This window comes from Suricata suricatta, chromosome 9 (assembly GCF_006229205.1).
Source record: "Suricata suricatta isolate VVHF042 chromosome 9, meerkat_22Aug2017_6uvM2_HiC, whole genome shotgun sequence".
In the NCBI taxonomy this organism is placed as follows: Eukaryota; Metazoa; Chordata; class Mammalia; order Carnivora; family Herpestidae; genus Suricata; species Suricata suricatta.
The window spans coordinates 79,531,417-79,558,199 of record NC_043708.1 but is presented as its reverse complement, the minus strand read 5'-3'; the positions used below and the strand labels follow the sequence as shown (position 1 = coordinate 79,558,199).

The 26,783-nt window shown below is 39.9% G+C and overlaps 1 long non-coding RNA gene across 1 annotated transcript in view; it reads left to right on the top strand.

Annotated features, from left to right (window-relative positions):
- Positions 1–19,075, top strand: part of LOC115302441 — a 150,775-nt gene extending 131,700 nt beyond the window's left edge. Inside the window, exon 3 of the long non-coding RNA XR_003913459.1 lies at positions 18,916–19,075. This is a non-coding gene — a long non-coding RNA (uncharacterized LOC115302441). The remainder of the gene's footprint in view (positions 1–18,915) is intronic.
- The last annotated feature ends 7,708 nt before the right edge of the window (positions 19,076–26,783 follow it).

Sequence of the window (26,783 nt, the reverse complement as noted above, 5' to 3'; positions counted from 1 at the left end):
AGCAGCTGCACCAGTTTACATTGCCACCAACAGTGCAGGAGGGTGCCCGTCTCTCCACACCCTCACCAGTATAGTCTCTTGATTTGTTCATTTTAGACACTCTGACTGGCATGAGGTGGTATCTCAGTGTGGTTTTGATTTGTGTTTCCCTGATAATGAGTGATGTTGAGCATCGTTTCATGTGCCTGTAGGCCATCTGGATGTCCTCTTTGGAGAAGTGTCTGTTCATGTCAGACAAACATGGAGGGAACAGAAGCACACAAATTCACAGACAAATCAAACACATTAAAAGGGGGAAAGAAAAGAAAAAATGGAGAGGAAAGAGACGAAAAGAAGAGAAGAAAAAAAAATAAAGGGAGTCAGAGACAACAAAGGACAATGGACAGTCTAAAAGTGTATGACCAGTTGAGGCAAGAGGTAAGGATGAGATACAGGAGAATATATCTGGATTGCAAGAAGGTAAAAAAAAAAAAAAAAAAAAAAGTGGGAGAAAGGAGAAAGAAAAATAAGGAGTAAAATTTTTTAAAAAAATCTAAGTAAAAAAGGTAATAATAATAACAACAAATAAGTACAAAAAAGAAGAAAAAAAGAAAAAAGTGAAGAAAAAAAGAAAAAGGGGGAAAAAAAGCAGAAGCTCCCCCTCATGGATAGGCGTGGTTTGGTGTGGTAGGTTTCAGAGGCTGCTCTCAGAGGCTCCACCTTGGTGTCTGCAAAGAGTAGAATGGCGGCACGCCAAGCTCCGCTGGAGCTAAGCACTGTAAGCCACTCTAATGAGTCCGATCTCCTTGTGCCGCACCGTTGAGCCAAGTTGTATTTTCCACGCCTGCCTTGGTTCAAAGTTCTAGTCCATGCACTCTTATGCTACCACAGATGAGATGTACTTGCTTTGGTGGCTGTCTTCTTAGGGGGAGGGATCAGTTTGTCTTGGCTCAGGCAGCGATTCCAGCTGCCCCTGCCTGAGGCGAGGTGCGCTGCAGGAGGTGAAGTGCACGCCCTCCCAGATACTGCTGCGGATTCCCAGCCCCAGTAGGGATCGCGATCATGTTGGGGGAGGGATGAGTTTCTCTTGGCGCCAGCTGGGATTCACTGTTGCTGCCCGGCCCTGCCGGAAATGAGCTGGGAGCTCCTGGAGCCTGAGCACACACCCAGGTCTCCACAGCCGCCAACTCCCTGCTGGAATTGCATAAGGGTGGACATTTTTTTCCCTGTTGGCACCCGGGATTTGGGGTTCACGTGGCCAATGCTGGGGACGAGATGCGCCGTGGAAATGAGGTATGTGCTCCCACTCCCTCAGCCGAGGTGGAAGTGATCTCCCCTGGTGCCGCCGCCATGGTCGCCAACTCCCTGCCAGAATGGTACAGGGCTGGAAGCTGTTCTTTCCTGTGTGCCACCCAGGTTCGGGATTTGGGCTACCCAGCAGTTTTTTATGGAGTGAGAGTTTCTCTGAGTGGGGTTAAACATTCTTTATTTCTTCCCCAGAGACAGTACTATGAGTGCATTCAGTTTCTCTGTCTCTTCCCTTGTCTCTCAGGGGCTCTGTGTGCTTGCCCCATGTTGGGCTGGGGCTCCCACCTCCCCTGCCCTTCTTGGGCTGGCCCGTTTTCCAATCTCCCCAGTTTGCACTACTCAGGCATCTTTGAGGTTGTCTTCTTTCTGGAGTCTGTATTTTCTCCTTCTGCTCTTGCAGATAAGAGTAATGTCCTTCTCAGTTCAGTAGATGGAGCAGACAAAGTTTACAGAGCTTCCTTCCTCTCCGCCATCTTGGCTCCTCTAGGAGAGCCTGGTTTAGAACAGAAGAGAGAAACTTCAAAGGAAAACTATTTGGACTTAGGGGATGCTATTGCTCTAAGTGAGAAGGTAGAAGTGACAAAACTGGCCTTATTTTTTCAAATTCTAGGAAATCATGTTCATGAGTCAGACAAGCAAGGAAAAGGATAATGAGTTGAATTCTGGATAATTGAAAATGAGTGTGGAACATTCTATACCAGCCAGGATTCAACCACTCCACCAGAAAAGTAGAACCTGTAGGAGAGAGATACATATTTCTCTCATCTTATATATCATCATTCATATAAATATGTGTGTATATGTGCAAACACATATAAATATAATCTAGACATATGAATCTCATGATTTATACATGTATAATTATGTATTACTTGATTGGCTGGAATTGACTTACACAGTAGTGAGGGCTGGCTAAGCAAGCCTGCAGTCCACAGAGCAGGCATTCAGGATGAGATCATGAGCAGGCAGGAATCCTATGAGCTCTAGCTGAAGCTTGTAGTCCACGGAAAAGTAATGTCTTGGGGAAGAAAAAGCATTCAGGCCTGCTTGTTGTTTCTGGTTTGGGGAAAGGCCTATTCCCTCTTTCTCCACCACACAAGTAACTACCAATGTTGGTGAGGACATAGAGAAAAAGGAACCACTGTACACTGCTGATGGGAATGCAAACTGCTGGAGCCACTGTGAAAAACAGTATGGAAGCTCCTCAGAAAGTCAAAAATAGAAACTTCCTGAGATGCAGTAATTGCGCTACTGGGTATTTACCCCCCAAATACAAAAACCTTCATTAGGAGGGACACATGCACTCCTATGTTTATTGCAACATCATTTATAATAGCTAAATTATGGAAGCAGCCCAAGTGTCCATCAACAGATGAATGGATAAAATGATGTGGTGTGTGTGTGTGTGTTCACACACATTTTTTTCAACAACATGGATGGATCTAGAACATATAATGCTAAGTAAAATAAGTCAGTCATAGAAAGAAAAATACCATATGATTTTACTTATATATGAAACTAAAAAACAAAACAAATCAACATAAGGAGAAAGAAAAAAGAGAAAGAGAGAAACCGAGAAACAAACTATTGAGTATAGAGAACAAACTGGTGGTTACTAGAAGGGAGTTGGGTGGGGGAATGGATGAAATAGGTGATGGGGATTAAAGCGTGCACTAGCATGGTGAGCACTGAGTAATGCACAGAATTGTTGAATCACTGTGTTGTTCACCGGAAACTGTTATAACACTGTGTGTTAACTATACTGGTATTAAGAATTAAAACTTAATTAAAAAAAGAAATAAAAACAAGAAAAGGCTTCAATCTAATTAAGTGAGCTTCCCTCCACCTCCCATGTCCCCAGGATAATCTTCCTTTTGATAAACTCATATCAAGTAATTTGGGAATTTAATTATATCCCTTCACTGCAGTATCTACTATAGAGTTTGAGTAGTTTGAATAAGAAAAGGTGTGTGCATGCACAACACAATGACTGCTCCCTCCCTCCTGCCTGCCAGCTCTCCTTGTAGCCTTCCCGAATCAGAAACACACTGGAAAGGAGTCTGGGGAATGCAGTTCCTCCTAGCCAAGTTCACATGTCACAAATCCATCACACATTCCATTGGAGATGACCTGTAGGTTGTGAGGAAAAGAGACTAAAAATGACTGAAAGATGCAGAAAAGTGTTAAAGATATGTGTTACTAACAGAGACGTGAAAGGAGACAAAAATAAGTGTCACCTTTGGGCACTGTCCACAGTTGAGCTACCTTAAGGAAGAATTAATAGTAAAGGTCTAATGTAGCTAGTATGGTAGGGAGAGACCACTAGAGGTCAGGAACACAGAAGGCAAGAACACACGGATTGTCACATCAATCTCCTGTGGCCCCCCACTGCCTACAGAATATAAACAATATATACTGAAACTGGTGTTCACTTCACTCAGTGACTCTGTCTAGTTCTCTGTTTTCACCTTCAGCCACTCATTTGCACTCATGACCCCTCTGCTCTAACCATATGTTTTCCAGCCACAATTTTCATGCTACACTTCTTCTCTTGGAATGTTCTTTGTCCTCATTTTTACCTGGCAATCACCTAGTCATTATATAAATATATCCCAGTTCCAATACTACCGTCTCTGTTTTACCCTCTTCAATCCCAATTCCCGATCCTATTTAGAAATAAAAATTTTATGTATTCTGCTGGAGTAACACCTAGTCTATAAATATTACATTGTGAGTCTTTTACTTAATTTTCAATTTCTCAAGGACATAAGTATGTTCTATTCATATTTGATCTCTAACCTATAGCACAGCACTGCTATTGACAAATAGCAAACATTTATGGCATATGAAGGAATAAATCCATTATTGAATGTATCAGCACATTAAAATATTTAATTGTGACAATTTGGAAACAATGCATTCCCTCCCACCACTTGAAAAATGGAATTCTTGGCCAGGTTTGAGAGTGCAACTCATTCATGTATTTGTTTTTGTTTTTTTTTTTAATGCAAACTATCTTATTGAGAGGCTTAATAGAAAAGGTATTTGGTAGAAGGTTTGGTTTCACATGGTCCCTTGGTTGTCACTGTAACATTCAAGGTAAGACTACTTGCTTACAGGGAAATAAAATCCTCAAGCTACTTCCCAAGTTCCTACAATAGATCCTGAATTTAAAATGTGAAAAAGGTATGAACCACGTTTAGATGGGGGAGTTTAGTTGACATGAGAGCACAGGCCGACCTACACATGAAGTTTCATTGGTTTTGGTTTTTGAAGCAGATAACAGAGATATGCATAGCAAACTCCGGAGAAATGTCCAGAAACAATTGTGAATTGACAGCCTCCTATCTTTATCATCAAAGTTAGGGGAGTCTGAGCAAGGTTCATATGCTGATGGCCAGATTTCTACAGAGACCCCCTCAGAGGTGATCATAATCAGAAGGAAACATTCCTAAGTTGCTATGTATGGATTGTCTTGTGTTACTCATCCCTGACCACGTCAGTTTCTTGTGACATGTATTCTAGCTACTGCTAATTACCCACAATTCTATAAATTTCTTTTTAAGCAACATTAATGTTAAGATCCTGCTTATCTTGTCTTTCTGCTGTCTTTGTCTATTTATGGTTAAAACGGAGCAGAGGAAAACCAAGAGATACCCTGTGGATCATCGAGAGGCCAAATGTATTCTTCCCTGATTCCAGTGTGGCTCGGCAGCCCACCTCCTCCTTGTTATCAGGTTCATCTACCCCACTAGGGTGGTGATTCCTTTCTCTGATTGCTGGTCTCTTGGCCAAGGGACCTGAAGTAACTGGGTGACTGTCATACCTTAAGGTTTTATAAAACTCTTTCTGTGTTTATTCCCTTATAGAAATGTTCCTTCTTTGGGTAAAACAAGTGAACAAACAAATAGACAAACAAATCTCCAGTGTTGACCCAACCACAGTGTTGATCTCTTTTATTCTTAATATGTTTCAAACTGACATATAAAAATAATTGGTTCAAGCCTGTTTTTTCCTTTTAAAAAGAAATGGACTTATTCTGACAAATACCACTATAAATTGGCATTTCTTTACCTAGATGGCAGTAATATTATATTACCAAACACACACATAGACACATAGTTACACAAATATACACATTGCTTCATGGGCTGTATTAGAATTTTTTTGTAAGCACTTTGGAATTCGTTTATCTATTATAATAACATAGATAAAACACAATATACATGCCCAAATTCATTATGCACAAAGCTGTCATGGACTAGATTTCTCCTTAGGAGACATATAGAATATTATTTTTTTGATATAAGTTTCAGTGTACATTATATTTTGACATCTGCACACACTACAAAATGATTACCCCCAAAAGTCTGGGTACCATCCATCATTCTATAATTGACCCCTTTCACCCTTTTACCTATCCCTCAATCCCCTTCTCCTTTGGTAAACACTGATCTGTTCTCTGTATCTATGAGTTTTGGTTTTGCTTGTTCATTTGTTTTGTTATTATTTTTTAATTCCACATGAGTGAAATCAGAAAGTTTTTGTCTTTCTCCTCTGGCTTATTTCACTTATTGTAATACCCTCAAACTCTATCCATGTTGTCAAAAATGGCAAGATTTCATTATTTTTTATGACTGAGCAGTATTCCTGTGTGTGTGTGTGTGTGTGTGTGTGTGTGTGTGCGCGTGCGTGCGTGAGACATCTTTATCCATTCATCTATCGATGGAAACTTAGGTTGTTTGCATATTCCATATGTTAACTATATCTGTAGTGGCTGCACCAACAGTATACAACAGTTTACTTTTCAACAATATCTTCTCCAGCATTTGCTATTTCTTATCATTTTGATAATAGCCATTCTAACAGGTATGAAGTGATACTTCATTGTGGTTTCAATTTGCATTTCTCTAATAATTCATGATGTTAAAAATATCTTCATGTGCCTGTTGGCCATCTTTTTTTTTTTTTTTTGAGAAATGTCTATTCAGATCCTATGTCCATTTTTTCATTAGGATGTTTGATTTTGTTATTGTTGAGTTTTATGAGTTCTTTATATAATGTGGATATTAACCATGTATTGGATGTGTGATTTGCAAATATCTTCTCTCATTCAGTAGGTTGCCTTTTTATTTTGTGATAGCTTCCTTTGCTGTGCAGAAGCTTCTTAGTTTGATGTGGTCCAGTTTGTTTATTTTTGCTTTTGTTTCTCTTGCCTTTGGAGTCTGATTCACAAAAACAGCATTAAGTCTGCTGTCAAGGAGCTTACTGCCTATGTTTTCTTTTAGGAATTTGATGGTCTTTGGACTTACAATCAAGTCTTTAATTCACTTTGAGTTAATTTTTGTGTGTAGTGTAAGATAGTTTAATTCCTTTGCATGTGGCTAGTTTTAAATTTAAAGTCTAATAAGAATAGAAAATAGAACTTTCAACAAAGGAAAATCTAGATTAAGGGAGTATAAGTGATTTAGCAATAAGAACCCAGAGATCTGGGTTCAGATTCTGGTTCTGTCATATTCTACAGTGTGAATATGAACAAGGTACTAAACCTTGGCTTCATCTAATTAAGTACTCAACACTAAGTACTTAACAGGACTTTTGTGAAGATTAAATTAGATTGCTCCACAGAGGAGCCTATGCTAAGTAGACATTCAGTACAACAATGCTCACCCTACCATTTTGCTTTCTAATACAACCCAGAGATTTCTCAGCAAAAAGAGAATATGCTTGTCATTCTGCTTTGTCTGTGCTCCCTTCTAGGTCATCCTCCCTTAATTACAATCCAGAGTGACCTCTGGAAAAGATAACCTAGGAAACGACAAAACAAATAGAGGAGTGTTTAAATTTTCTTAGTAACAGAAATAGCTAGAGTGACTGGTCTTTCTCAAGACTTCCTAATGCATGACTAAGAGAATTTTGAAATGTCTTTAAAGTTTTCCTACTAGGGATATTGGTATTGCCCCCAGCATCCCCATTCTACCATCTAAAGAGTTGTGCTTTTGTTTTTTTCCTCAGAGGATTTTCAGATCTTCCTTATGCAGCTATCTTTGGAAATGCCATAATGCTTTTAGAGTACTAGAACTTTATAAGTATAGATTTTAATACTGAGCCCCATGATAAGAAGGGGTTACTTGTCGAAAGGTAGAGCAAAGGTGAGAGTGAGAAAGTGAGATAGCAGGAGAGCTAATGCAAAAGTAGTAGAGAAGGAGGAGGAAGAAGAAGAGGAAGAGGGAGGGGGAGAGGGAAGGAGAGGAAGCTATAGATGTTGAAGAGTTTTCTGTGTTGATGGAGTAGGCGGTGTAAGTTGGTTTGGGAGTGATACTGTCTAGGGGATAAGAACTTCAGCCTTGAGTTTATATCCCAGCTTTGCTTTTTATGATCTGTATGTCCTTGGTATACCTCCGAAACTTTTTAAGCTGTGACTTTCTCATCTGTAAAATGGAAATAACACTAGTACTAGCTTTATAGAGTTAGTGAGATTGGTAAATGACTTGATAAATAAGGGTTTTGTATGGTGCAAAGCACAAAGTTAGTACTCATTACATGAATGTTATTGTTGTTGATGTAATTTTCTTTTGTCTTAAAAAAAGCCATCCTGGGGGCACCTGGGTGGCTCAGTTGGTAAAGCATCCAACTCTTGATTTCAGCTCAGGTTATGATCTCATGGTTCATGAGATCGAGCCCTGCATAAGGGTCTGTGCTGACAACAATGGAGCCTGCTTGGGATTCATTCCCTCTCTCTCTCTCTCTCTCTCTCTCTCTCTCTCTTTCTGCACCTAACCCACTCAAGATAAATTAAAAAGAAAATTTTTTTAAAAGTCATACCAGTCCTGAAGCTGAAGTAGATTTTTGCAGAGCAGGGAAACTTCCCCCTATGGAGTTTCCCATATGTGCATATTTGCTGGGTGGTGTTTATTGCACCCACTATCCACTCCTATTCTTTATTTACTTGTATTTGGAAGGCTAAAAATGATATATTGCAGACTAATGCACGGGTAAGTTCTGGATATGATATAATAGTTCTACCAATGAAATGTGCTCACTCAATATAGGGACAGCTCAAGAGCTGTAGGTTTCCTTCTAACAGGCAAGGTTGGGGAGGAAGAATACTTTTGGGAGCTGGGCTTGACACTCTAGGTCCAGCTGACTCACCTGTGAGAGTCAGGCAGGTATGGCAAGGGAAGAAGTGGAACAGCAGTAGCTTTATCTAGAACTCAGCATTGTTACAGGGATGCTACCGGGAAGCAAAGTTACCTCTGCTCCTCCAGCCCTTACAAGGATTTTCCAGACACCTGTTACTCTATATGAAATCTCTTCTGTTTAAATACTTGGAGCTGTTAGCAGTTATTTTGAACCTGCAGGATACAATGTTTGTCTGAGCTTTTTCAATGCCTTTTATTTCAATACTGTGGAACTTGGATATTTTAGACCAAATGGCTTATGTCCTATTTATTGACTAGTAAGTATAGGCAAATGTTGGGCATTATAATAAACAAACAAAAAGTAACAGTAAACAGAATACAACCCCTCCTGTCACACAACTTTGCAGAAATAAGGCACAAGACATATTAAAAGACTTTTGTGTTTTAACTAAACTATTTGGACTCTTCATTAGCCTATGAGGACCATCAAAAGATCTGACTCTACAATGGGCCCTTCCTCTGAATGGTCCAAGTTCAGACCGAGATTGCCTACCACACAGGGTTATTGTCAGCATTGTTTTAGACTGCCGTGTTCTTTTGTTTGGAATACCTGTGTGCTTAGATATGTGGACTCCTAGTATACTGTTTATTCATCCATTAGTTCATCTACTGATGCTAAATGCCTCAACATAAGCAGATACTGTTCCAGGTTCTGGACATAAAGGAAAAATCCTTATCTACATGGATATTATAGGAAAGAAATATCAGGCAAGCAACCAGTCAGTGACAGAATATTGCATAATGAAAGGGCTACAGAGAAAAGGAAAGCAGATGGGGATGGAGTACAGCATTGTCAGAGTGAACATAGAAGGCCCCTCTGATAAGGTGACATTGACCAAAGATCTATGTGAAGGGAAGTTGTAAAGAATGTGTATACTAGAGAAGCAGCCCTCCAGGCAGAGGGGACACAGGTGTCAACACCTATTTGGGAGAGTGCTTGACATGGGCAGTTCAGGTGGGAGGTCAGAAAGTGTGTGATAGAAGCAAATAGCAAATACGGCTGGAGAAGGAGCTAGACCATGTAGAGCCCTGTGAGCCTTGGTGAGGACATTAGATTTTAGGAGTGATGAGGGGCGCCTGGGTGGCTCAGTTGTCCAGCTCAGGTCATGATCTCATGGTTTGTGGGTTCGAGCCCCGCGTCGGGCTCTGTGCTGACAGCTAGCTCAGAGCCTGGAGCCTGCTTCAGATTCTGTGTCTCCCTCTCTCTCTGACCCTCCCCTGCTCGCACTGTCTCTGTCTCTCAAAAATAAATAAAGAACATAAAAAAATAAAAAAAAAGATTTTAGGAGTGATGAGAAACCATGGAGTGGTATTATCTAACTTACATTTGAGGATTATTCTAGCTTCTGAATTGAGGAAAGACTTTAGGGAGCAAGAATAGAGGAAGGAGATCACATAAGAGGTTCTTGCAATAAGCTTCCTATCAGATAGGAAAGAAACTTTTAGAGAAAGACTGAGTTTGGGTGATTTGTAGGGAAGTGTGTTCAGAAACAGGATGTGGAAAGGGGGGCAGGACTGGTCAGAAGAGAACTTGAACTGTGACTCCCTTGCTACAAGGGTCTCAGCCAATCCCATGTACAATGGGGTTAGATCTTCAGAGATGTCTGGCATTGAGGCAAAGGGAGTTTGGGGTTTTGTATCCCTCATCAAACAACCATTAGATGTTGGCTGCCCCTGGGGAAGGAGTGCAACCTTGAATGAGACAGCTCCCTTTAATGAAAGTCAGTTTCTGGAAAGGGGCTAAGTCATGAGCTGTCAGCAAGGAAAACTGCCAGCAAGTGGGGGAAATGCATGCTATCAACATAAAGGAGACATCCGGGTTTCTACACCAGTCTATCCTTCATGTCATCCACACTCACTTGCTTCCTATTTCTTCAGCCCATCTCCCAACAGTTTCTCTATGATTCTGATAGTTTCTTTTCCTGGGGAAAATACTGATCTCGTAACTACTACTGAAATTCACCTTTCTTAGTATCCATTGTACATTCTGCACATTTGGCTAGTTCTAGTAGTTTATATGATGGGATAACACAGACCTCATTACTAGAGGTATGAACCCTAGTCACCATGACTTTCTGCTGCCTTTGTCCATTTACTGTCAAAACCAGGCAGAGGAGAACCAAGAGATGCCTTGTGAATCATGGTGTATTCTCCCCTGACTCCACTGTGGTCAGTCTGACTTCTTCGGGACAATCAGGTTCAGTTACCTCTACTAGGGTGGTGATTTCCTTCTTTCCTTACTGATCTGTTGACCAAGAAGATCAAAATAACTGAATAGTACCCATACCTTAAGGTTTAATAAAACCATTTCCCTGGTATATGTTCCTTCTTTCGGAAATATGACCTCCAGACCTATAAGCCTATAGTTGAATTGATGGAAAGCATGCATTTCCCATTGGGTCACTGGGAGTGGAGGGAAGCAGAGCTACACTTACCTCTACCACAAAGTCCCCAAATCTATGTATTCTCCTTTTTGGTTATATGATACCATATAATATAATGACTGTTGATATAAGGTATGTACTTCTTATTCATCTCCAAGATGGCCCCAGAGCTGCACCTTCACAAGGACTCTCCATAGCTCTATCAAGCAAGAAGTTTCTGGGTTCTGTGGCATGTGATTAGTCTAGTGGATCCCGTGATCACAAGCATAACAATACTGGGATTTGATTCATTTCAGCCCAACAATAAAGCCTATTTTAGGGTCATTTTGTCACTGCTAGCACTCTGATTCTGTAAAGTGGATTCCCTAGGCTGATGTTATGTGATACTGGATCCCAGGTTGATTGATCAGCCTCTTTCTAAGCCTTGGACCAGTGGTATATTGACTGAGGCCATGCAGGCAGGAAAGAAACTATAACCAGTCTATGTGTCAATTCTAGTCAAGTGAATCATACCTCTTTCTAGATGGAAGGGAACCAATGCTGTTAACTTGCCAGCATGTGCTTGATTGGTCTCATTGAGGAATGGAGCCATGTTAAAGATTGAAGTTTGGTGCTTATTGCTGGCAGGTTGGGAAGTTAGTGGCAATAGTAGGAAAACCAGACCTGTTGAATGGAATTCTATACTATTGGACCCAAGTATAGCCTCCATTCTTATGACCTTGGCTATTCAGTTTATATACCCATTGTGCCAGTATTGGGGTGGCCAATGCTAATATCCTCTGCTTAGCAGTTCCCTGGAAGTAATGTAGAATGCATAGTTGATTCTAAAAATTTTTAAAGCTCTTTATTTATTTTTGAGAGACAGAGACAGTGCGAGCAGGGGAGGGTCAGAGAGAGAGGGAGACACAGAATCTGAAGCAGGCTCCAGGCTCTGAGCTAGCTGTCAGCACAGAGCCCGACGCGGGGCTCGAACCCACAAACCGTGAGATCATGACCTGAGCCGAAACCAGCCGCCCAACTGACCTAGCCATCCAGGCGCCCCTGCATAGTTGATTCTAAAAGGAGATATTTGGGCAGTGCAGAACAGCATCAGCTATCCCTGGTAAGAGATAATAATGGCTTGATAAATTGTACATAAGGTACTGGATTGTTGAGTATAAGCTGTTGAACAGACAGATAAATCAATTTAGATTTTAGGGAGAAAGTTTGGGTTGGAGAAATAAATGAGGAATTCATCTACATAAAGTCTATAAGCCAGAAATTAAAATGGTTCTCACCTGGCAATTTTCTTCAAAATAGTCCATTGTTTTCATTTTCAAAAATAAAGAATAAACCCTCAAGCTAACAAGACAAGTGCAAGACAAAATCCTAACTGATTTTGCCAACAGTTTAATTAAGTGAGTTAGATCAGAGACCTACAAGGAATCTTTATTATATCAGTATTTGTCATTCCTATTTCTTAGTGACTAGGATTAGAACAACCCTATTTGAGCCTCAGTTGCTTTTGCAAAATACTAGTACCAAAAATAATAATTTCTGTTTGGTGAGCATTTACTATGTGCTAGATCTATGTTATGTATTTTACGCAAACCTCTTTTTATTTTGACATAATCATCTAAAATAGGTTTGGTTATACTTACTTTACTCAACAGTGAATTGAGATTAAAGTCACTATTATAGTAATTAGCAGTACTGGGAACAATCCAGTTCAGCCTGAAAGTAAATTGATCATGATCATTTTGTCATTTTGAGGGGGGAGATAACATCTTCATGACCAGTGTGTTCATGGACCTTTCTCTTCTCCTAACCTGGAAGAATTGAAACTAGTTGATTTTGTTTTAATCCTTTGCACTTTGTCAGGATAACATAGTGCAGCAGTGTTAAACAGAGAGCATTACAAAGTCGTTTGGCCTTTACAAAATTCATGTCGTCCAACTTGATCCAAACAAGCTTCCTTTTACTTCTCTTTACCGGAAATCCCATAACTTGCTCACTTGGCACCGAGACACCCCCTAGAGCTGACGACAGAGTTACCTCCACCACAGAAGGAGGAAAGAAAGGATTTTTTCTCCCCTAAAGTGAGTGGGTGTACTGTATGATTTCAGAGGCTGAGATTAAGCATACTTACTGTATTTACTGAGTGACTCATCAGGACAAGAATGCGGGTAAAGTGGCTCTCTCTTCTCTCTCTCTCTCTCTCTCTCTCTCTCTCTCTCTCTCTCCCTCCCTCCCTCCCTCCCTCCCTCTCTCGCTCGCTTGCTCGCTCACTCGCTCACTCGCTCACTATCCTACGGCTGTGCTATTATCACCATGGCTCTGGTCTTCAGTGGAGAGAGAGAGCAGGAGGCACTTACTGGACTGAAGTGGGGATCCCCACGCTCCGTATTCTCTGCTCCCTCAGGCATGTGACTTGTTATGACTGAAGTGTACTCTTCGTGAGTCTACTTGTTTTCTAGGATATCTAAGAATACTTCTGTGTGAAACAAATCTCGTGACCTCAAAATTTTTAATTGAATATTTTGCTCTCCCAGGAGTCACTCTTGGTTGTCCCCCAAACTAACTGTTTATCAGAGTGAGTGGGGACATGTTAATAACAGAATTCCCTGGGCTCTAACCCAGAAGTTGCTGATTCCCTAGACCTGAAGAAAAGCCCCAGAGAAATGTACTTTTTAAAGGCAAACTTGTTGTCAAAGAATAAAATATAGAAAAGTTTACCAAATCACATGTGTGTAGTTCAAACAATTGTCACAAAGTATAATCACTCATGTAACCAATATTTCTGGAATAAGAAATAGAACATCACTGGCTCTATCCCCTAACACAGGTACTGTCCTCCCCCAAATAATCACAATCCTAACTTCTATTTTTTTAATGTTTATTTTTGAGAGAGAGAGAGAACTCAGAGAGAGTGAGTGAGCAAGTGAGTGAGGGGCAGAGAAACAGGGAGACAGAGAATCCAAAGCAGGCTCTGTACTGTCAGTGCAGGGCCTGATGTGGGGTCCAAACTCATGAACTGTGAGATGAAGACCTGAGCCGAAGTCAGACACAACCAACTGAGCCATCCAGGTGCTCCCTGACTTCTAACCCCATAGATTATCTTTGTATGCTTATGAACTTTACATAAATACGTTCATACAGTTTGTATTGTTTCTGGCTTCTTTTGCTCAGCTTTTTGCAAGATACACATTCCATGGAAATGATTCATTCTTATCTCCTTATACTATTCTATGAGTGTACCATGATTGACATAAAAAAGTTGACTTATTTTTTTTTAATATAAATGGGACTACTGTGAACATTCTTGCATATATCTTTTGGTGAAAATATATGGGTTTCTGTTGGGTCTATGCCTTGTAACACAGTTGCTGCACCAGGTGGCATGCATGTGCTCAGCTTGGCAGATATGGCCAGTCTGTAAAGGTGTATCTATCCATTTATTCTCAGCAGTAAATAAAAGGATGTGATTTACATCCTTGCCAATATTTGGTAATATCAGTCTTCTTAGTTGTAACTATCCTAGTGGCTAAGAGTGGTAGCCATCATGATTTTAATTTGTTCTGTCATGAATGTTGAGAAACTTTGCTTAGTTTTGACTATTTGGGTATCCTTCCTTTCCAAAAACCCTGATCAAATCTTTTGCCTATTTTTCTGCTGGTTCTCTCTCTTTTTACTTATTTGTGTAAATTATTTAATACAGGTGCACTGAAAATGTCTTCCACTGTGCCTTATCTTTTTATTTCCCAATGGTGACTTTCAATTACCAAAACGTCTTTAATTTTAATTTTTTATTTATTTAGTTTTTTTTAGAAGTAGGCAAAAGTTTATTAGAGTATCAGATCAGAAATGAAGAAGAGTATAAAAGCCTCTTTACAGAGAGAGGACATTCAAAAGTGAATGTTCCCGGAAGTTCTGAATTTTTATGTTGTCCAATTTACTGACTTTAGCTATATATTTCATACTCTGTTTACTATTTTGGAAATATCTGCCTATTCCAAGTCTGTGTTTTCTTCAGAATCCATATTTTTTATAAAGCTTCATTATTCTGGTGTATGGCCAGGCTTATGAAAATCTAATTTTGAGTATTTGAAATCTATTAAATAATGTTATATACCAGAAGTGTCTCAGGTTAAAGATAGTGAAGTTGGGCCCAAAGTCAAGAATGTGTTCCCTAAAACACTGAATAAGAGAAAGATACTTAAAAACCAAGTTCGGGGTGCCTGGGTGGCTCAATCAGTTAAACATCCTCCTCTTGGTTTTGGCTCAGGTCATGAATTCATGGTTTCATGAATTTGTACCTCATGTCAGGCTCCATGCCAACAGTGCAGAGCCTACTTGAGATTCTGTCTCCCTTTCTCTCTGCCCCTCCTCTGCTCATACTGTCTCTGTCTCTCCCAAAATAAATAAACAAACTTTAAAACGCAAGGTCTAATATCGAGGTCTATCAAGGATGGATATGAAACATTTAGGGTCAGTGACAAATAAGCAAACTCACAATGCTGTGTTAATATCAAAATCTTGGGAAAGAGAATTGAACAGCTTCCAATTTTGTGAGTCTCAGGCTAAAAAGGGACAGGGCAAGTGAAGCAAAGCCCCAATCAGTGAAAAAGTCTCCTCTTTGTTCTAATAAGGAGAAATCCTGGGCTAGATTTCAATGGGCCAGACTAGTAAAATAAGTTCTAGCTTGGGAATTAAAGAAATTACCTTTCTGGGGCACCTGGGTGGTTCAGTTGGTTGAGTGTCCACTCTTGATTTCAGCTCAGGTCATGATCCCAGGGTCATGAGATCAGCCCCACCCTTTGGGATCAGGCCAGAAAGTTGTTTGAGTTTCTCTCTCTCTCTCTCTGTCTCTCTCCCCCTTCCCTGCTCCCCTTTTCTCTGCTCCTGCTCTCTCTATATATAAAATAATAAATAAAAAACGTTTCCATCTCAGCTTGACCACTTACATTTTCCAGGGAATTCTTAATTCAGAAAAGCAAATTCTTTTCAAAACAATTAATATGATCTTTGGAGCTACTAAGAACTTAGGCATCTGCATTCAGACCTATGTGGTTCAAATTCTTGCCCGTGATTTTGGAAAATTTTCTTAATTCCTCTGTGTTTCAGTTCTCTATTATTTAAAGATAATAATTAAATCCATTTCTTAGGATTTCCATAAAAATTAAATGAGTTAGCAATGTAGAGTATTTATATTTTCTGGCACATAGTAAGTACTCAGTAAGACTTAGATACCATGATCCTATATTAGGTGATTTAATATATCTGCAGTAATTGTAATTAAAACTTCTATCACTACACAATTAAATTATTACATTTCAGGGCAGTATATGCCGTAAATTCAGAATTTCTCAAATATTACATTCATTTTTGGAATAAGTCTTCACCCCTTATTCATTATTAACCCCAGACTTCTACAAGTAATATCTAGTGACTGTTACCTAACTTTCAGGTCTTAAAGGCCTGAAGGTTACTAGAACTTAAAAGAAATTGTTATCAGTGACCGTTTTAAACTACTAGTGACAGTGGAATACTCCTCAACAACATTAAAGACATAGTTGCAGCCTTGTCCTTCAGGTAACCAGTGCTCTAGCTCCCAATTTTGGCAAAGTAGGACATTAAGTTGTAGGAAGACTGTAAGTTCAGATTTCACAGATACCAGGAACGCCCACCCACCCGAAACCACAACTGCTCCCCCTGATGGCTGGTGCCTAGAATTCCATCCATACACCTTCGAAAATCCCAGTAGGTTAAAACAACTTTCCTAAGATCACTAATAATGGTGTCAGTACTTAACATTTTCCTGTATTTTCTGAAAGCACTTTTCCTAAGAGGGAGAATACAAAGCCTTAGGATATAATCTCAAAAGGAAACTTGAATGGATATCAGAAAGCTATTGAAAAATATAGAATGAGAGGTATACTGAAGGCCAGCTTTGCTTGACTTCATAATTCTCTGTGAATCTAACACAAACTACCTGTCTATGTCAGCAATAATCATATTCTTACCCTATTCCATATCTGGAATGGATACATGATCATTTTGTGGGGCTGGGAAAACCATTGTTTGTCAAACTAAAGAATTACTTGATTCTCTTTCATGACCTTCATACCACCTGATAAGCAATGATGAACTCACTTTACTGATTGACTGATTCCAACATTTAAAATTTAGAAAATGGTCAGAAAAGTCTTCATTATTTCTAGCTAATTTGGATCTAACTATAAACTGCATGAAAGAATACTAGTTTTCAGAGGAAAATATTTTAGGAGAATGCTAGACAAAATGGCTGTTCATTTTGCTGTCCAGGCCAAAAGAATGGCCTGCCCCTCCTGTCGGTGAAGTAATTTGGGGGTGGAGGGGTTGGGGGAATGGAGGTCACAGCAAAACCATTCATCGCCCTTAGAAGTCATCAACAGAGCTTGCTCTTGGCAAGCCCAATGTATTTCTGCTTCGGAGAATTACTTTCTAATTACTAAAAACATGATATGGTAGAAACAAATGTTGTTGGCTCTAACTAAGTTTATAATCGACTAAAAAGTTCAGTCCCAGTGTAACTGTAAGGACACAGAGTCTGTGGGACTTGCTGGGAATGTGCAAGTGGGTGGGGGCCGGATTGTGTCTTCACTGTGGGATTTGGGAGTTAGATTACATGTCCTGTCTTCAAAATTCAGAACTATGGATAGTCAAGGATAATAAAGGAAAAGCACTTCCGGGAACGGAAGAGTATGTAGGCTAATTGTGTCAATATGGCCTCTTGCCCTGAGAGCACTGGCTGTGGCAGCCATATGATATGACTAAGATGTTAAAATAGCAGATGAACATTTACTAAATGGAAAAAGTTTATTCTGATGGCCAGTTCTATGCTCATGGTTGGAAAAAATGCTGGCTTCTTTCACTGGGGTATACACAAGATGGAAAGTAAAATGGGCTCTATAAATTGGGTGGGAGGGTGAGGAAGAAATAACAGTCAAAATCAAAGCAGCCAAAGTAAGAAGAGGTCATGTGAGGAAGTGGAAGAGTTGAATGCCCTTGGAAATAGGGATGGAGGAATTTTTCTCAGCCATTTCATGGTGTGGTGTGCTCACGTTTTGAACTGTGAGAGGCGCTCAGATCAGACACAAGTGCCCAGATTGCCGGCTGTTGGTGTTTTTCAGGGTGCCAAATCTCAGGGTGTTATCCAGCTCTTCTCTTGGTTTGTCTAAACATGACAAGTGTTTCTGAGAGACACTGGAGGCCACATTACGTAGCCTTTGACTGTGAATCCAAAATACACTTTTAGCGATTACAGTAGCATGTTGTATTTGCAGAGCAAAGACGAGTCACCAAACCAGAGGACACCGGTTGCTCATGGCATCATTGTGCCACATGAATGCCCTCTTCTCTAGGGAGAACTGTGGAGCCCTGGTTTGTGCACCACCTTCTGCTGCTCTGAAGTCCTCTCTGCAGCCTGTATTGTGCCCCTGCACTTCTTTCCTGAATGTCACCTGGGGCTCGCCCTGGGCACTCAGGTGAAGTTGTGCTCATTTCTGTTTCTGCTGTTCCATTATGGGGACCTTAGTGCTTCTTTTTCTCCCTTTTCCCTGTTCAGTTCAGCTCCTTTCATTTCAACAAGTAAGTATTGACGGAGTAGTAGGTGCTGACTAAACACAAGGGTGACCTGTTGTAATTCATAGTCTACTACATCTCAAGTTTCTTGTCTACCCACCACATAGATATCTCTTTTTCAGACTTCCTGGGTTTGGTTTCTGTCTCTGTCACTCAATAGCTGTGACATTGTGCAAGCTACCTAACTTTTTTGTGTCTTACTTTCTTAATTTTGCAATTATTATGAGGAATAATGAGTTGATATATGTAGGGGCTTAGAATGGACCCCGATATACAGTGAGTACTCCATAAATATTATCTATTATTATCATTATCCTCTTTGTTTCATTGCCCAATAAGAAGCCCCTGTTTTATATTAGCTATCTCTGTTGGTACCTATTTTTACTCTGCTTACTATATGAATTTTTATTATGTGTTGCTTTTCTCTTCTATTGTTTCAGGAATGAAATCTTAAGACAGCAGCTGGATATCATGCACTGGAGGGAAAAGACTCACATCTTTTACTCTCTGTACATCCTACCCGCTACCCAGCAGTGCTAGGGATATGCAGGGTATTCTACAAAACACTTGTTAATTGAATAAAGTATTAGCAAAAATAAAGACCTCATCTTAGTTTTGATTTATATTGAAATTTCCTAGCAGAATGGCTCTTATGGCTGCCTCCTTGTCTTTCTCTAATAATCTCAATCTTTCTTCTCCTAGCTATTCCTTTCTGTAGCCTCTGAGTATCTTTTCTCATTTGATGGAGCCAGAATCAAGGAATATGCTGAACAACAGTTGATCCCATTTGGTGTCTTCCTGAGCAGTGGTGTCTTTAAAACCATAAACCCACCTTTCTAAACTTGCAAGGGTTCCTTTCATGGCCAATGTCATCAGACTACCCATGTCACTGCTATTTACCTTTTAAGCGTATGTGCCTATAAGCTGTGGCCTCAGTTCTCACACTTTGGGAGACTCTAATAATAATGTATGTGTCCATTTCATGCAGCACTTATTTGGAATTGTAAAAGCCTGAGAGTTTAAGAAATTTGACCAGGATTACCAGTGAATAAGGGGTAGGCCAGGTCTCACCCACGTTCTCAAACTCCAAGTCAAGTTCTTTTTCATCAGTGCAAGTCTGTTTCTTCTGCAGCTGAAAAACTGAGATTGTAATAAGTAGGAAGAGGGTTGAATCATGTGTGTGCAAAATGAAATTAAGTTCCAGATACTTATCTCTTAAAATGAGCCTTGCCCAGAACATAGTTTCTCTTTAAACTTGACCAGCTGCAGGAAAAATTCTTTAGGACTCTTATGAAGTGCCTCTTCCAACAGGATGTCAAAAAGCATAATTTCTGAATCAGGATGAAGAGGAAGAGGCTTTGCCCTCTCTGGTATCTAGGAAAATTATTTCTGAGAAGGGGATTCTTCCTCGTTCAGTGGAGGTGTGATATGCATGGATGACTGGCTGCCCACTCTCTGGTCTGGTATGTCTGAGTATCTTTGTTTTAGAAAAACAAAAAGGAGTCATTCTTGCAGAAAAAGAGTCCCGCCTGTATGAATTTCCATAGCTGCAGCACATAGAGGGCAGGGTAGATGTGATCAAAGACCACCTCCACGGTCACAGATGGTGCTATGAATCCAGCATGGGAGCTGTGTTGGACACAGATCAAGCATCCCCTGCCTCCCTGTCCTCTACGTGTATAATTGCCTGGCTTTAGCCAGACTGGCCTCCCTGCTGTTTCTGTAGCCGTGGGGCCAGCTCACCATTGCCATCCCAACCCACTACATGGCAGCTAAGAATGCTGTTCTGCACGCTCATCAGACTGCCCTGTGGGTTGTGGCTTCCTTAGCCATTTCTTGGGCAGGCCAGAGATGCTGCCTGAAAATGCTGGAGTTCCATGAAGCCAGCCTTGTGAGTGATGGATGGTAGGGAATGGTGTAGACTCTTCTCTCTTCTGCCTCATGGACAGTCATTTCTCAGATGGCGTCTGTGATGGTGTCCTGCTCAATAAAGCAGTCAGCTATGTTTGCTACTGAGCAATGGCCAGATGGCTTAGACACATCATTACCTTGGCTCTTCTTTCATGTGTGCCTTCCTCTCTACCTCCTCTGCACTCCTCAATAAAAGGATAGCATGTGTGCTCTTGCTTTAGCCTTTGTTTCTAGGAATCTGAGCTAAGATAGTTGCAGAGGCACGAGACAAGTTCAGATGCCGAAATCATATTGTTCCACCCCAGTCCCTACAAAGCAGTCTAGCTTCCACCCCCATCATACTGATGGTCTTCAGGTCACAAAGTCTTCATCTTTGATTTTTGTTTTGACTTTTTTATGCATACAATATGCTTTAAAACTGAGCATAAACAGTTGATCTCTTGTTTCTTTTTTAGAAAAATTTTTAATATTTATTTTTGAGAAAGAGACAGAATGCAAACAGGGTAAGGGCAGAGAGAGATGAAAGGACAGAATCTGAGGCAGGGTCTAGGTTCTAAGCAGTCAGCACAGAGCCTAATGCAGGACTTGAGCTCACGAACCACAAGATCATGACCTGAGCTGAAGTTGGATGCTTAACTGACCAAGACATCCATAGGCACCGTGATCTCTTTTTTCTTTTTAAAGGTATCTGCTTGACAGTAGTACCTTCAGGGACATCTCATGCTCTGTCTTCTAATGCATCCTATTATTTTGTCTCTCTGAATATCTCTAATTATTATCATATTTTTTTTAAGTTCTCATATCAAGCCAAATTATCTTTAAACCCCCCTCAAGCTTCTGTCCATTGGTTTAACAAGGCCCTCCAGAGTCACGGCAAGTTATTTCTTAGGTTTCTTGTCACAAAATAGTTTTCCAAGGTATCAACACTTGTGTGACTGAAAGCTGAACAAAACATTGGGGCCTAATGAGAGGAATAGAAGGAAAACTATACCAAGACCCTTCTTTACTTTTGCAAGGTAGACTTCCTTTCATTGGTGGCATGCGAGAGCTTATGTGTGGGTGGCAAGGTAGGGGCTGAGAGTCCAACAGGCAATAGCTTATTTTGGAGCTTTGGTGTGGATTAGGGAGAGTAGGCTGAGAGTTCACAGTCTATCATGTAAGTTCTTCCCACAGGGAGCCTACACGTGGATCTGGTCCTTAAAAAGTAGTAAACACTTCAGTTCAATCTCAAGACCTTATTGTCTTAGAAATCAGAGCAAGAAGCTGATATGAACTGGGAAGAGATTAGGGCCTATCTCTTATTTATTTAAATAATCCACTGTGAGTTCATCTTAATGGTGGGAAAAGCTTCCTTTCTTGTATGGTAAGAGGATAAGAAATAATGTGCTTTTTGTTTTGAAGTAAGGAAAGATGTTAAGTAATTCTTCCCTATTCTTTCAGATGATGATGAGGCATATAGGGGGCAGCAGACAGAATGCCATGGACTTGAAATTATTGCTCAACCTCAATTCTTAGTTATCAGCCAGTCAGGAAAATTCTGCCCCATTTTACCACATTTAGAGACAGGTCTCTGAACCCCGAGCCCAGGAGGAGACATGTATAAACATAGCAGATGTAAAGAAGCCCTCTCTCTCAGCATGAGCTGTTTCCTTGATGAGTAGTCAGCAGGTCTGTTTTTTATTTAACTGCCTCCTGCCATCATAGCATGTTAGAAATAAAATTACATCGACAAGCAGTGTAGAGGCAACATACCTCCCAATTGATGAGACTTGTCAGTCTGGTGTTTTGCATTTTGAATAAAAGTATTTAATAGTTACAACATAGGTTGTAAATAAAATAAAATAAAATTTGTGAGGGCCCACTGACTAAGTTTGATGGTGGAAAAGATATTATATAACCATATACATGAGGGAGAAGAGGTATATTAAAAGTCTCCAGTTTATAGTTAATTTTCTGACAGTCTTCTAAGAAATGTCTCCTGGATTTCCTGGAATAAGTATTAGATCCTTCTTCATGATTCCTGCAGCTAGTCTTGGGACCACTGCCAGTAGTTGAGAAGCGTGGCTTGGTTTGACAAAGTAATTATGTCTTTCTCTCCAACGTTCCCAGCCCTGAGAAGGAAACCTTACTCCGGCCATCAGTTATCTATCCATCTTCACACCACTCTGTTAGGAAAATCTTCACATGCAGACAAAAACTGTTTACCTGGATTTCACAGTATTTGTCCAGAAAAGGTCACTAGAGATCATATCAAGGCTGACCCTTTTTTCCTAAGTCAATGAAAACATACAGAAATGAGGGGAAGAACTGTAGGCAGTTGAACTTTGTTCAAATTTAATAAGATCTCCAAAGTACTAGCTGATTAGCTGATATTTGACTTGTGCCCTAATTCAGTGCACTTTGTCCTAACTCTTCCTTCTTTTCTTATATCACCATAGGAGCTGTGACATATTTATTAATAATGGAGGCTGTCTGCTCTTCTTGCTCGTTCTAGGCCAATCCCTCCTGCTCAGGCCCTTCTCGTCCTTTTCTCTCTCCTTTATATGCTTCTTGGCTTTACCTCTCTTTCCCAAAGGAAATCACACCTGAGGGATCTGCAGGAAAAAGTTGCTTCATGAAAAGTGATACCAAAGCTCATATAGCAAGTTCATGGAATCTTGAGTTGAAACAAAAAAGATATCCAGAATTCACTTCACTGAGGGTTTTCCCTGGCTGTTCACTCTCTTCTTCCAAACTTCTCAATAACTAGGAACTCACAACTTTGGCTGGTCCTACTATTCTATCACTGGACAACTCTGATGGTAAAAGAAATATTCCTGATTATCAGAAGCATAAGCTTCTGTGTATTTTGTACTTTTTTGACTAGTTCTTCCATATGGAACTATACAGAAATAGTCTGTTTTTAGTTCCACAAGATAGAGAAAATATGTAAAGAGAGTCCTAAAGCAGCAACCTCCTTCCCATCATCTTTTCCATTCCCTTTCTTACCTCCTCCCCCTGCGGTACACACAGATGCCCCACATTCTAACACTTATCTATTGTTTGTTACAGGTAGAGTAAGCCCAATTCTTATTTTGTGTGTGTGTGTGTATGATTTGATGAACCATGGGAAGCTCACTCTTCTGGTTGCCCTCTCTAAAAATACTTGGGGAAACTGTGTTCTTACAGTCACTTTAGCAAGGAGGGTGAGAGTGAGTGTTTGAGAGGTTTGGGGAGCTTCCATTTATGGAGCACCAGATTCTTCAAATAGTCAGTTCAGTTCAACTTTCATGGGGCCCTTCCACTCACGGCCTCCGCAACCCACAAATTACAATCACATCTAGATAGATAACAAGCTTCCCTGCTTTTTCCTGACCTGCTGTTAGATTAGGAACTCAAGACTTCGCCTGCCATGATTTTGCTCTCTACCTTGGATTTTCAATACTTGGCAGGCAGTCATTCTTCGTTTATAAGACAGTTGGGTTCAGTTACATTCTTTCTGTAGATACCATGATGATCTGAATTAGAAACTTTCTTGAGTTCTGGGACTGCAGAATAGATTTCATGTCCTAGGCATTGAGCCAGCAAGGAGCTCACCATTAGGAAATATCAGGGGGTGGGGAGGGAATGGCATAGATTAGGAAGGAAAAACTGCTCTGTACTGGCCAATGTACTGGTTTTACAGAGATTAATTTCAGAAAACATTGAGTCTCTGATCCTCCTTTAATTCCTGATGAGACAAGCAGTGTGGTGTCATAAAAAGTGCTGGCTTGGAAACTAAAACTTCTAATAAGTTATCTTGCCTCTGTGGGTCTCCTTTATTTCACCTATAGATAAGGACAGGCTGAAAGCTCTGTACGGTCACCATAGTGCTAAGACTGTGTGATTCTAAGGTTTTAACACATAGGGATTGTGCGATAATATGGTAAATTGGAAGAAAATCTGCAGGACTGAAGCAGTTAAGTAGTAATTCCATATTAAAAAGCATTTGTTGAATATTTAACATTAAGTAGGTATTAGCTGTTAATCTTTAGCCAGGCTGGTTTCAATATTTGACGTTTAAATTAAATAATCATACCACATTTAATAATAAAGTCACTGTATGTTAAGCAAATACTACTTGGTTATTTAAACCATATGTTACTCTAACCACATTGTGAGGGATTCACATGTTTTCAATAACCATCTGATCTTTATTTCATGTAGAGCACAATGTGTGTACTGTACCCTGAAAAGTGGAGAGGCTATTTATGTCCGCCCCAAATGATTATTTTAAATGAATGTATTGGGTTTGACTTTCCTACTGATCCACCTACCTAATGATCTATTTACTGATTGTGGAGGAGCTGTCAGGGAAGTAGTCATGCTAGTAACGGTCTGTCTTCCTGAGTTCTTATCATGTTGTACCTGAATTGCCCCAGTGGAACACTGATCCCTACTCTTGCCAATCATCCCTTCATTTTGCCCACATGATGTCAAGAGCTTTTATTGAATTGATTGGCAGGAATGCAAACATTTCTATTTTTAATGCCTCTGGGAGATCATAAAAGAAATTGCCTTAAATGGAATGTTCCCATTTCCACTCTTCTCTCTAACAAAATTGGCAGTCACCAAATAGGATGATATGAATGAGTCTTTATTGCTTCGTTGTACTCCATTGTCTCAAGTACCAGTCATTTGTGTTTTCAGTATGAATGTACTGGCACTGTTTCTGCAGCCCTTGTTTATACCAATGATGTGCCAAGTGTGCCCACAACCTCTGGGGTAAAGGAAGAGAGAAGTGGGCAGGAATAGTTGACAAAAACAGCACATTTGTGTTAAGATATTTTAGTGTGTTTCCAGCCTACTTTGAGGGTAAGTCCTGTGAGAGAAGTTCTACACATTTGTAAGAATCACTTGAAGTGTTATGGAAAGAAATGTTTTTAAATCTGCTTATCATTAAAATTCTATGAAGGGTAAGAGATCAATGGATGAATGTACATCTGTGGAAGGAGCTTTAGGTGGTATCTAGTCCACCCCTGCATTTTAAAGATGATCAGTAATCCAGAACATTTAAAGATTTGCTCCCAAACCACATAGCCAGTTAATGGTAGAGTTTGCTATCAAACTCTGGGCAGATGATTCAATCCTTATACCACATTATATGGCTGTAAAATTCTACTTGTCTTTAAATCGGATGCCTTTCCTTTTTTTCTTTTTCTTTTTTTAAATCAGCAATGTGGAAGTTATTATAAGTCCTGGTTTTCCTGTTCTCCCAGATAAGCTGTGAGTACTTTTTTTCTATCTTATAGTAGTTTCCTGTTTTATCCCATCCTTGAGATCACCTATCCAATAATGAGAACTTGAACAGAGAGATGGAGAGACCAATATTGACCAAGGATTAGTTCTTCTTTATATCTTAATTTTGGAGTCTCTTTTCTTTTTCAAGAGGCTGTATCCTCTGCTTCCTAGTATTCCACTGTGAATTTGTCATGAATGTGATCTCACTTATTGATTCTCTGAAGATGTAACACATGAATTATCCTGGGACCTAAGGTCATTCCTCAAACTTAGGCAAAGTCTATATAATTAATGGATGAATCCTTCTAGAACTGTTCCAGATAAAAATCTGAATCACACTAGTCAGTAACAGTGTTACCTTGGTGATGCAGTTGGGATGACTAAAACCCCTAGGATTTTATTGATGGTATTCCTGGGTAGAACAAAATAAAGTCACGAGTGTTGAAGTGCTACACCAGAGGCTTTAAGCTAATGCCTTTATAAAGCGTAATGGTTTCCATGATGTAACAGAACCTTCTCAGAGAGAAAAGTTTTGATCAGGGAAAGAGGAATGTGAAGAATAATGCTTAAATGGCATGAGAGGTATCATGAAATCTTGTTATCAAAAATCCAACCTGGATCTGATCAAGCTCAGTGATCGAACTTTCAATTTATGGAGAGTAGTGGGCAAAGGAATGAATGTGTTATATAGCTTCATAGGCAAAGTTCTAAATGTGGGATACTCAACAGCTAAAGCAATCCAGTTTTTTAACCAAATAAATTGCTAGGCAGAGGGAGGGGAGAGAGGATGAGAAAAACTATTGATTAAAAGAGGCAATCATTTACAGCATATGGACTTTGATTGTGTATTGACTTAACCAGACCACCTGAAAATCAGTCCAAACCAAAGAAACTATGAGTTAACCAAGAGAATTTGAACTCTGGCCAGATATTTGATGATACTAAGGAACTATTATTAAATTATAAGCATGTGTAGTAGGCTGAATAGTGACCCCCTCCCAAAGGTATCTATGTCCTAGTTTTGGTACCTGTGAATGTGTTACCTCATGTGGCAAAAGGGACTTTACAGATGTAATTAAGCTAATATTATCCTGGATTATCAGCATATATCCTAAATGTAGTTATAAGGATCCTTAAA